We start from the raw sequence: 11,776 nt of genomic DNA, 5'->3' as shown, positions 1-11,776 counted from the left end.
AATTCATGTCCCATCTTATGGAAGAGTGCTGGCTCTCTCTTAACTAGTGGTTCCACAGAAAATGCAAAAGCAATGGGAGTGGGAGCAGCAGCCAAAATTCATGGTTTTGCACCAGCTGAGTAATCCCAACACTGAGCTAGAGCACCATGCTCCCACTTGCACTCTCACTTCCTTGACCTAACAAATCTTGAATTCTTACAGCACAGTGTCACAACTTCAACGTGAGGTCAGAGTACATGGGTGAAGTTCAATAAACCACAGGTCAGAGCAAATGAAGGTGTGGTTTCTTCCGGCCCTAAATGTTCTTTGACTTTGAAAGCTGGTTGTCATCACTGTGGCAAAGGTGATCACAAGTTTACTTAAAGAAATTTCCTACCAGCTTCACACAGATATTGATGAAACAGGTGATAAGGCTAAACACTGCACTATCCCATAGAATACAGTAATCAGGACAAAGAAGATCATTTCCTAAAAGTATGCTCTGGCATAGCTCAAAGAGGAGAACTAGTGAAGAGAGATTCCATCCAGCTCTGTGAGTGAGCACCACCTAGTCAACAGCTCTGCCCATACCAAAGCAGGACACAGACTCATAAAGTTAATGGATCATATGAATCTATTTCAGAAGGTAGCTGACCAACACTACCCTTTCACTTTCGGCACCATACGTTGACATCTGGTCAACAGATCTGAAAGAAAAATTCAGTCTCGGTCTATAGATAGGCATAGGATTTTGTTTTGTTTTCAGGCTAGTATGAATCTCAGGTTCAGTGAAGAACTGAAGCTCTCAGCTGTCAGGAGAGACAGAGTTTGAACTGAAAACCTGATTTCTTTCTTCCTGCACTTCTGCGTTAAGATATGCTCCCCATGAACCTGCTTCAAAGTTGAATGGAGCTAAAACACGGTAAGGTGCTTAAATGGGTATTGTGTCAACCAATATTAAGGACCAATATTATTGATTAAAGAATTAATGTAGTAATTTAATAGTGATATAATATCTAGAGTAATACAAAACATTGCCTTTTATATAAAACCAAACATATTTTACATACTAACAGATTGATAGTTACACACAATTTGGGATAAGACACTTTTTTTTCCACTCCAGGTTCAGGTAAAATTTCATTAAAAACTGCACTTCTTGTAGCTGTGAGCTCTGCAGAAAGTCTTGAAAATCAGAAATCTAATTTAAGTTTAAATACTTATAAAATTTGAAATCTATCGCAAATTTAAGGTTGGTCTGGATGCTTGTACCCACTCCTCATTGCACTTACATTTTGTTTACATTACCATAAATAACAGAAAAAGTTATATATAATTAAATAACAAGCAGGTAGAAGCTTTGAATTCTTTTCGCAGCTGCTACAGTGGTATGGAAGTTCAGGGGAGTGGTAGGGAAGTTCATAAAATTTCTCTAGTGGGAAATTATTATGAGAGGAGAAACAAAACTTGACTGGAAATCAGTGTTTATCCATTAATGATTTATAAAAATTTGGCTAAAATTCTTCAGTGAAGATAATTTATTCACAGATATCTTAAAAGTTTTAATTTTCTGGATGAGTGTAAAATATATATATCTATTGCAATTATTATAGTGATGTTTCACCAACATACAGGCCAGAAGATTTGCATGAATAAGAAAAATAATTACGATTATTACTAGAGATATTTAATAATTTCAGATTGACAGGAGAATAATAAATAATGTTTTATATGATCTCCCACAAAAATTCTGACTACACTGTATATTTATAGAGCAAAATTCACCACATCTATTCTATTTTATGCAGTATTTATCAAACTGAAAAAGGAAAATCTTCACCCATGATTCTTTTGATTTAACCATTCCTGATTATCACCACTGGAAATCTGGTAACTTGGTTGCTCAATTATTTCTGTGTATTTTTGTCCTCAGTGGACAAAGATCCGAAACTTGGCGGTGTGCTGATGATGTAAATATTGCTCAGTTCTCATGAAAAAGTAAAACATTCATGCCTGTAGGGAACGGCGATCGGAAGATCTCGCGATGGCACGGAAAGAGGAAGGAAGAGGAAGGATATGACGTAGAGATAGCAGTATGCTTATATACCTACAAGCATACTGCTATCTCTACGTCATATCCTTCCTCTTCCTTCCTCTTTCCGTGCCATCGCGAGATCTTCCGATCGCCGTTCCCTACACATGCCCACATCTCTCATTGGGAAAGACATCATTCATTTCAGTTTTAAAATTACCTCTGTGTCACATGTTGTATGTTGCTTCACTACAGAAAAAGTTATTTGCAAGAAAGGAAAGAATCCCACCACATTTTAATTTTTCTCCTGGAATACATTCTTATTGTGTGTCTCTTTTTGGGTCACTGTCACACACTGCGTCTCATTTTCAGGCCTTGGCAGGTTCAGAGGGATGCTTGGATTTCTTATATGTTGTAATTTCACAAAATTTATTCTAGGAAGTACCAAAAATAGATTACTGATTATCTTCCTGCAGGCAATTATTTGTTCTTCGGGTCTTTTGTCATGAAATCTACTTTCCTAAGAGGAAAATTTTGTATTTCCTTTTCATTCCAGACAGTAAAGCCTCCCCCCCACACCGTTTTTTGTTAGCTCTTTGAAACCTACATTTTGACAAGTATTCTTTACAAGATGCAGTAAAATTAGTACCATTAGCTGGAGTCTACACAGCATCTGACCTTTCAGAAAGAGACTGGAGCCTTTTCTTAATTGCCAGCCTCCCTAATTATCCTTCTTTTCACAATGGTTGTTGCAGTTAGGAAGCATTTCAGCCTGCTAGCCTCTCTAGGCTATTTGCTTCAATAAACTCAATGTCCTTTTTCTATAAACTAGGAGATAGATAATCATGTTGACAAGTCACATTATATAGTGGTTAAACATACAATCCTCTTTTTATCTCAGCCTAAACGACATCTCACTCTGACAGTAAGAAAGCAGTATTTTTACAGGTACGAGTATACATCAGAGGCAATCATAAAACAGAGAAAAAGTTATTCCTTGAACAAATATTCCTGGACACTATTTTATTGTAAGAGGAGTTATATGGCTTCTTATACACAAATGACACTTAATTACTGAATTCAAATTACAAAATGAAATTTAAAATTAAAAACTCCTCTTTATGGGCAGTGTCTTGACTTTCTCACTGGCTAAGCCATCTGATCTTTTCTATATCTTCTTAACTATTTCATATTGCTAGCTAAATCTAGAATACTTCTCTTCTGACATAGTAGGACTCTGTGTGCATTAAGGGAAAGAGAAAAGACACCTCTGTATATAGAGGCACAAGCAGAACACTTTATGAAACTCCTCATCTGGCTATTTTGGACATGGGTCTTACCCATCTCAAACTCTCTACCTATTCCTGCCTCAGAAAATCCTTGCTGCAATTCCCTGTCAAACTAGAGGGACAGGCGCAGGGTAATTTCTCCCCAGATTTCTCCCCAGAGCCAGGCACGGCCCATTGACGGCCCATCTTTGGGGGCACCCTGTTCTGGGGCCGATGGCTGAGGGAAGGTCCACATGCTGTGGTGCACCACTTACAGCTTTTGTCTTCTTCTGTGCGTATCCTAACTGCACAGTTCCCTAAATCTTGACTTTAACTGACTTGGAGAAATTACCCTCAGGCCATAGACACAGAAAGCCTGTATCCTGAGGGGATGATGGCAGAATTTGTCTTTTTATTACATTATAGGGTAAATAGCACTGCTAATAATTATGCTAAAGAAAAGGTACATGCATGTATTTTATTAATTTCCCATAATTTAATGCTGCCTCACAAAATTCTGCTCACCCGGGCAAGTAATTTTTTCTTTTGACAGGCCAGTAAGATATCATTAATTTTTCATTCTCATCAGTCACCATGGTAAAGGACGCCTGAGAAGGTTTTGTGCTTTGGCTGGTAATTTGTCATGACAATTTTGCAAGGCTGTTTTAATGCCTTCTCTTAGCTGATTGAAAATGTCTTATTTACTTCAATTAGTTTTGCCAGTGAGACACTGCGGTTTTATACAAAATGAATTGTTAATTGCTCCCCAAAGCCTAGGTAGACACCTGCTTTTCTATTAAAATCCAGATCAAACCGCATACGTGGTGAGGGCTAAAATCAACTCAATTGTACAGGCAAAGAGGAAACTTAGGGTCTTCTAATTTGTAATACAGTCAGTACTATTTATGTCATAAAATTACTGATTTTCAGTCGGATATTATTTTTGCAATATATAAAAAACAAAACAAGTGAGAGGTAGCTAGTTTTTCCTTACTTAGTAGGTACAGTTATATTAAATATATATTTATGTATATATCTGCATCACTCTAAGTGGTAAGTGCTTCATAAATCCTTTGTAAAGCTGGTGAATTAAACTACCTTTCAATGACAATCTTTTAAGCTTAACTACTCAGCTCTTTATAACCTATTTAATACTGACAGATGATAGAGAAAGCAATAAAGAAGATTTAAATGTCTACATTAAACATCTTCAAGGCTCCATGGACCAGCCTCTAATCATGCAGCAGTATTTGTTTTCTGTACATACTGCATGCAATTCTAATAATGACATTAATATCTCCACACAGTGAGGTCGTACCACCATAATAAGGAAAAGAATTCTCCACAGCTGATTTCACTAGGTCACCAACACACTCTGCAGCTGGTATGAGGCCATAATTAGTGAAATTAATTAGCCTTAGGAAACTAAGCCATGTGACCTATACTTTAATACACATGCTCGTTGCTATGGCATCCCAAATAGGAGTAACTCTCAAGCTGTTAGGGCCCCTGGTTTCCTTTCAAATTGAACAGCTACAGGGTGTGGAGCTGTAGATAAAGTAAATCCATTTGTTGGACATGGTAAACTGCAACAAATAATAAATGAAATGACACTGGTAGCTGAAGGCATCATTTGATAGAAACCTAAACATAGCTTTTATGCTTTTCAGATGAAAATCTTGACTATTTTTAAACTTCAGACATTGTCAGAACGTTATGGCTCCAGTCAGGAAGAGTAGACAGAAAGTGAATGTTAGGCTGATTTTTTTTTCTCTATATTGATTTCTCTGCTTATATTCTAAATTCCTCTAAATTCAAGCAAATATATGCTGTCATGCAGTCTTGGAATAATGACCTTCTAGTTTTGGATCTATATCTTTTTAAACAACACACCATTTCCAGAGCACTCCTATACACCCTGCTCCCTCTTATCCTCTAATTCTCCAGAAAATCAGATCTACATACTAGAGACCAAATTCTCTGTGAGGAAAAAACTGTTAAATCAATAATACTTTGTCAGCAGAAGATATATTCTCATATATCTAAGCATTAAACAATTGCCTTAATGAAATGACACTGCAAAATTTTTCCAGGTACATTTTCCAGGACAGATTTATTTGGAAAAAAACCCAAACATCAACAGTAAAAAAACATAGGATATAAAGCCTAAATATAGATTATTTAACTGTAGCAAGATCTTATTTTTAAAAAAAGGCCCCAGAAAATTCTATAACCTATTGCATTCAGTGCAAACTGTGGGTGACTGACACAGAATTACGTGATATTGGGATTTAGAATACTATTTTTCTCCATTATTTTGACAACTGTGACTTTGAAGATTAATAGTAAACTTTTAACAATTCAAAAAGTTTTGAAAGAAAACAGGTTGAGGATGGTTTGGTTTACACTAAGTATTTATAGTTACATGCAGGTTGAAAAGATAAAAATAATACTAGCAGGTAGCTGGAGGTCTCATGCATTACAGTTGCTGGAATACTCTCTATGTAATAAGTCAGATTTAGCTGTGGGTTATATTTGGCTTTGTGGGTTATATTTGTTTCTTGAGATATAGAGCAGAGGCAAAGGAGCAATACAACTATCTCTTCTTTACTCATGTGTTTAGACAAACAGAACTGGCACTGTTAAGAGGGGAAGATAACGCCCTCTTAACTGCTTAAGTATTTTGGGAGTATAACGCTGGTTTTGGACATTGTATTTAAATAAAAAGACACACTTTCCTGAATTCAGGTCTCAAACTACAGAGGGCAGCTTTTTTCCTCACAGCCCTAAATTCTTTTCCATTTAGCGCTGAGACTTAAATGCTGTTTTTACAAATTTTTAAGGTCTTGTTTTTTGGTTCAAGATACCTTGCTTCTGAATCTGGAATCTGATCTTCCTCTTGCTTTCCCCAGTCTCATAAATACTCACACACAGCTCCAACAAACAGTGCCTCAGCTCCTGAGTTTGCTGAGTAGTTCCTCAAAGGCTTTGCTGACGTACATGGTAAAGTTTTTACCAAGATCTTACACTATGCTTACATTCCAGCTGTGATTCAGTGAAGGAGTTTATCTGCTGTGAAGAAGTTTATCTGCTTTCTGTAATTATCTTGAAGGAAAGTTGGCTTAGGTGTCCACCCACTTCATGAAGGTTTAACATCAATACTGTAAAAGAAAAAAAAAGGGCAGCGTAAATAGATCTTGGTTAAGGACTAAAAATAACTTCACTACTAGAAGTTCTTAAGAGGTTCGTGAAGAATTTTGAAAAGCTGGAAAACGAGAGCCCTTCTAAGAGTTTCTTTATTTCCATCTTCAAGCGGAAACATTATGCTATTATTAGAATTACAGATTTTATAATACCTAGGGTATAGGAAATTAAGAAAATACACTCAAAATTTTAGACATTCCATATGTAAAGGTAAATATTACTGCATTTCTGGAAATACTATCCAGATCTAAACTTCGGTGATAGTGAAATGGGAATTATTCTTTTCTAAGCCAACACAGAATGAGGCTTGATTATCTGAGAGGTGTGGGATGGTGCTCCAAAGTGGAGTAGATAAGGTGCAAACATTTAGGCAAATTATATGTGCCTTCCTCTGTCGCATACAAGAACCTATTACAAATGCCAAAGAAAGAGAGCCTTACCTTGCTAATGTTAGCTAGCTGTTTCTTTAGATCCCACTTTTTATGTTTGCTTTGTAAAACACAAGGGAAACTGCAGAAACAATTTGAAAATGGGACATTCGGAAATGTTTGTGGACTGTTTAATGTTCCAGCTTGAACATTCCTACCCTGTGCTCTGCTGAGATAAATTAAGACTTGTATGCCCACAAAGACTGATCCATGCTAGCTGCTACAAGTCAAAAAAAAAAGACACAAGCTGTAGGGGCTTTATCAAATCTAGTTATAAACACGTTTAAAGATCAACAAAGAATATACATGATTCAATTTCTAGTGATTAGTAAGCAATCCTCAAATATTGTTTTTATGTAAAAGACTGGAAAAAATGAATTTCCTATATGCAAATACTTTAACATAGAGAATGGCATGTCTCTGTCTTACATTTGGAATTAAATACACTGAAATAAATAACAAATATGTCATTAAAATAAACTATATAGAAAATAAATATATGAACTATAATGCAAATTTGTATTGATGAAGCTTAATTATAATTTTTATACAATTAACAGTGCAGTAATGAAATAGTATTGAAGCAGACCTTGAAAGTAATAGACCAAATACAGTTGATACAATTAATACTCTGAAAGGCAATACACTTTTAATAATGTAATAAAATTGTGCTTATCTAGCAGTATTTCTCTGTATATCAGATGTTCTCAGATCATCTGGCTTCATCTTTCTGCTTTCATAAGCCACCTCAATATCTTAAATCAGATCATTTAAACTTTCTGAGGCTCAATGTATCATTTTATAAAACATAGTCTCATTTCTGCCACCTGATTTGTTAAGCAGTTCTCAGCCTCTGTTTCCCGTCTTAGTCATTCTCCTATCTAATTAGATAAATTCTCTAGGGCAGGGACTTTCCTTCACTGTTTGTATGTACAGCAGTTATGTTACCACTAGGCAGGGGCATAAATAGTAATGAACATATAATAATGATATTGATGTTGTGGTTTTAATTTGTCAGTGACTGTGGTCTTCAATACGTGCTGTTATATAAGATTAGCATGTCATTATTCTCCTCCTTTGAGCAAACTGAATAATGCTTCCACTTTTCAGAAAGAGAAGGAGAAAGCAAGACACAGGCAAGAAAGAAGACTATTGATTTAACAAAATATTGCATAAGAAGTTTATGGCAGAGCAAAGAGCAGAATAAAGAAATCTCTTGGCTTCCCGCCCTGTGTCTTAATTATAAAATCATCGTTTCTACTCTTTACAAATGAAGTTATTGTGTAATACCATCAATAGCTTCAGTATGTTAAAAATAGATAATTCATTTAGTGTAAACAGTGCCACTAAAGGAGGGTGACAATGTTGAGATCACTCACTATTTTTTTCCTTGATTAGATTTTTCTGGAAAAGCTGATAAAAATTAGAAACAGAGTGAGTTTTAGTACAAAGAATTTTAGTTAATAGGAGAATGTGGTACTGTGGCAGATGAAACATCACCATTGTGTTGTTCTTGACTTCTTTCTTGACCTTCTCGCATAGATCATGTCCACATACTGAGTGAAGTAATCTTTTTTTAATTGATTTGAAATGTACTTTTTAAACTTAATCTAGATTCTCTTTAGAATCTTTAGTTAGCATCTCCAGAGCAGAATTACACATTTAAGACAAAATATTCATAAATATTGCACCAAAATCATTGTGAAATTGTTAATGTTATTTAAATGAAATTTAAACTCTCTAATTATAACTCAAAGAACACATGACTGAATTAACAGAAGTCAATACGTAAAGGCAGCTGGAAGGCTTTACAAGAAGTTATCTAGTCTGTCTACTTCCATGAAGACACAATTGCCTATGTCTGCACCATTCTTGAGAGTTATTTGTTCAATGAATTATTTTAAAAAAGCTTGAATGGTATTTTGCAACCCTCCTAGAGCATTTACTTCAGTGTTTAAATATTGTCACCATCAGATGTCTGACCTACACCTCCCTTGCCTCTCCAGTCCCTAAGAGGCAAGTACTAGCAAGCCAAAGCAGGTATTTGAGTTTGAAACATTCCTGTTCCTAGAAATGGTGGTATAAGTGAATGTAAGCCTGTGTCTCAGATGCTTGTGTTTACAGTCTGGCATCCTAGCTAAAACCTCAGTCTTAGCTGAGGCCACTGCAGAGCTTGTGATTTAGCCACAGTGGTTTCTTACTGTATTTCTTCTTCTTCCTCTACCTGGGAAGAGTTTGCTTATTCATGTCCTCCACATTACTCCTGAAGCAACCCCCATCTCTCCTAAACCTCTTTTTTTCCCCTTAGATTTATTTATCTTCTGAGAAGATTAAATGCTTCAAATCTTTGATTGCATTGAAGTCTGCTTTGCTGAATTGTGTATACTCTTCTAATATTATGAACCCTTCCAGTGCAGCAAGTATTGCTGGACATACTGTGAGTTTGATTGTTTTGCTATCCCAGAAAACCTCAAGGTAAGATCCCTCTTTCCCACCAGCTTCTTCTTTACGATGATTCTGCTGCTTGTTTAAAAAAAAGTTTCATGACCCTAACGTTCCTAATTTAGTGTTGCATAGAAGGCTTTAATATAAGAATGTCTTTGATCTTTTTCCCTTTTATCCTTCTCCAGAAATGTTATCCAGAATGTATCTCCTCTTACATGCTGGGCCCTAAAATGAGTGTTTTGCCCTTTTGTTCTTGCTCCTTGTTGCTCAGTAACATATATCCTTCTTTACTGATATTCAAGTCATATGAAATACCCCTGCAAGTCTCTCCAGCTGATATGAGATCATGGTTTTGTATTTAGCTCCTTCTGTTTATTGCTTATATTTCTGTCATTATTACGCAGACATCAAAATTGTCAGTGGTTTGACTCACTATGATTCTTGTTTTCTCTCCAGTGATACTATTAAGAATAACTCTGTCCCTACTATATCATCTATTTGATAGATATGATAATAATATTTTGGACGCATACAATATAATTTAGCAAATCCTTCTCAGTCAGTCAGATGAAAACAAGAAACTTTCTATATTTTTTGTTATTTTTGGTGGGGAAAACAAAAAATACATTAAAGTTTAAAGAACCAAAATTGACTGAGATTGACCGTCCTCTGAGATTCAGTTTACACAGAAATGTAAGACAAACTTTGCCCCTCTGGCTTATGAACAATATAGCTCTGTACATTTATTTCTATTCAGATAGACTATATACTTACAGTCTTATATTGAATGGAGCAAATAAATAGAAATGACATGCTTCATGTCTTTGCAATCAGCCTAGACTAACAGCTGCTCTATTACATGAAAGTATATGATGCCCACTGCCTAAGTGCAATGAACTTCAAATTCTTTCATGGAACTAAGGAAGGGCTGCCATCCTCACTTTTATCTGGTGAATTATAGCACAAAGGCTAAGAGTCACTGCTAAAGGTATCTAATAACAGTGTGTCCCTCAAAAATCTGAGCTGAACACCAGTTAACCAAGCCCAACTCTGTACAGTGCATAGGAGATCTAGATTTAAGAATGGAGCCTTTAAATTGAATTAAGAACTAGCTAAACTACCTAATAGATAAGGCTACACAAACTGATGCATTTTACTTCCTCTTTCTTTCAGGAATGTAAAGAGTCATCTCTATCCCCACTTGAAATCTTTTATTTAGGTTATACCATGAAAGACTCATTTCCGTGAACACAAAGGAGCACAGAGGAACAGCAAAAGCTGGGGAACCCCGACAACTAGATCAAGAGCTATCCTGGGAGGGACCAGCCCCATGGACTGGGGATGACACTCCCCAGCCTAAGTCAACGGGAGACGCTTTCCCTGGATCACCCTACAGACTGGCTGGCAGGGTGCAGGATCACCATGGGGTGCAGGGGAGGAGCATTCTGGGATGGTACAAGACTTTTTAGGAGATATTGAGGGGAAGAACCAATGGTGAGGAAAGGGAGGGATCAAGGTGGTTTGGAGAGGAACAAGCATGGAAAATAGAGGGATAAGGGGATAAACAGAGCTGGTTGCATGTAAACGGGGCGGGGGGGGGGGGGGGGGCGTGGCTGGCCAATACGCTGGTCTGGCCATGTCCTGTGCCCAGTGAGCGTAGTCTGTCTTGTCACCTTACTAAACTCCTTTTCAAACTATCTGGGAGAGGGGCTCTCTATTCTGCCTCTGTGTGTGTGTGAAGGTCAAGGTGCCACCACTGGTGTGGTGCCATGAGTCCAGAGGCCCGTGTGCCTGGGGTGCTGGCACCTGGCAACAGCAGAGTGTGTGTGCATTGCACAGGGGTGTGTGTGTGTTGGTGTGTAATCGCTAGTGAACATGGAGCTGAGTGAGCTGGCAAGTAGGACAAGAAGCAAGAAGCCAAGTTTTGGGGCGGCCATAAGTCTAGGCCAGGTCCTGGAGGGACCAGTGAATCTGAGAGCTGGCTACTGGAGGGACCTGGAGGTCCATGCCAGCTCCTGGAGAGGCTGTGGGACCTGGGGGTCAGCTATTGGTAAGGCCATAAATCGGGACCAGCTACGGGAGAGACCCATCTGCATGTGTGAGAGATGGCTGGGAGACCTGGGGATCCAGGGGGCAGCTACTGGGTAGACTGGGTGTCTAAGGCCAGTTACTGGTGGGATCCATAATGCATGTGTGCGTGTGTATGTGCGCGCGCGCGCGTGCGCGTGTGCACAACGGGGTCTGAGTATCAGCAACTGGAGGAGAGCTGCAGGCCTGGGGACGCATATGTCCAGGTGCCCATGACTGGGGACACTTGGGATCAGGGGCAGCTACTGCATCAACTGAATGTCTGAGGTTGGCTTCTGGAGGGATCTGCGTGATATATATGTGCATATACGTATATGTGTATGTTTGCTGCT

At 37.8% G+C, this 11,776-nt stretch overlaps 1 long non-coding RNA gene across 1 annotated transcript; it reads left to right on the top strand.

Moving 5' to 3' along the window:
* Positions 1-582: 582 nt before the first annotated feature.
* Positions 583-10,886, top strand: LOC112990958 (uncharacterized). The gene is made up of 3 exons (XR_003261195.2): positions 583-901; positions 9,220-9,386; positions 10,530-10,886. It is a non-coding gene; the product is annotated as an uncharacterized LOC112990958 (long non-coding RNA).
* The last annotated feature ends 890 nt before the right edge of the window (positions 10,887-11,776 follow it).

The sequence above is a fragment of the Dromaius novaehollandiae genome, chromosome 1 (assembly GCF_036370855.1).
Source record: "Dromaius novaehollandiae isolate bDroNov1 chromosome 1, bDroNov1.hap1, whole genome shotgun sequence".
NCBI lineage: Eukaryota > Metazoa > Chordata > Aves > Casuariiformes > Dromaiidae > Dromaius > Dromaius novaehollandiae.
This window is presented reverse-complemented; position numbering and strand designations above follow the sequence as displayed.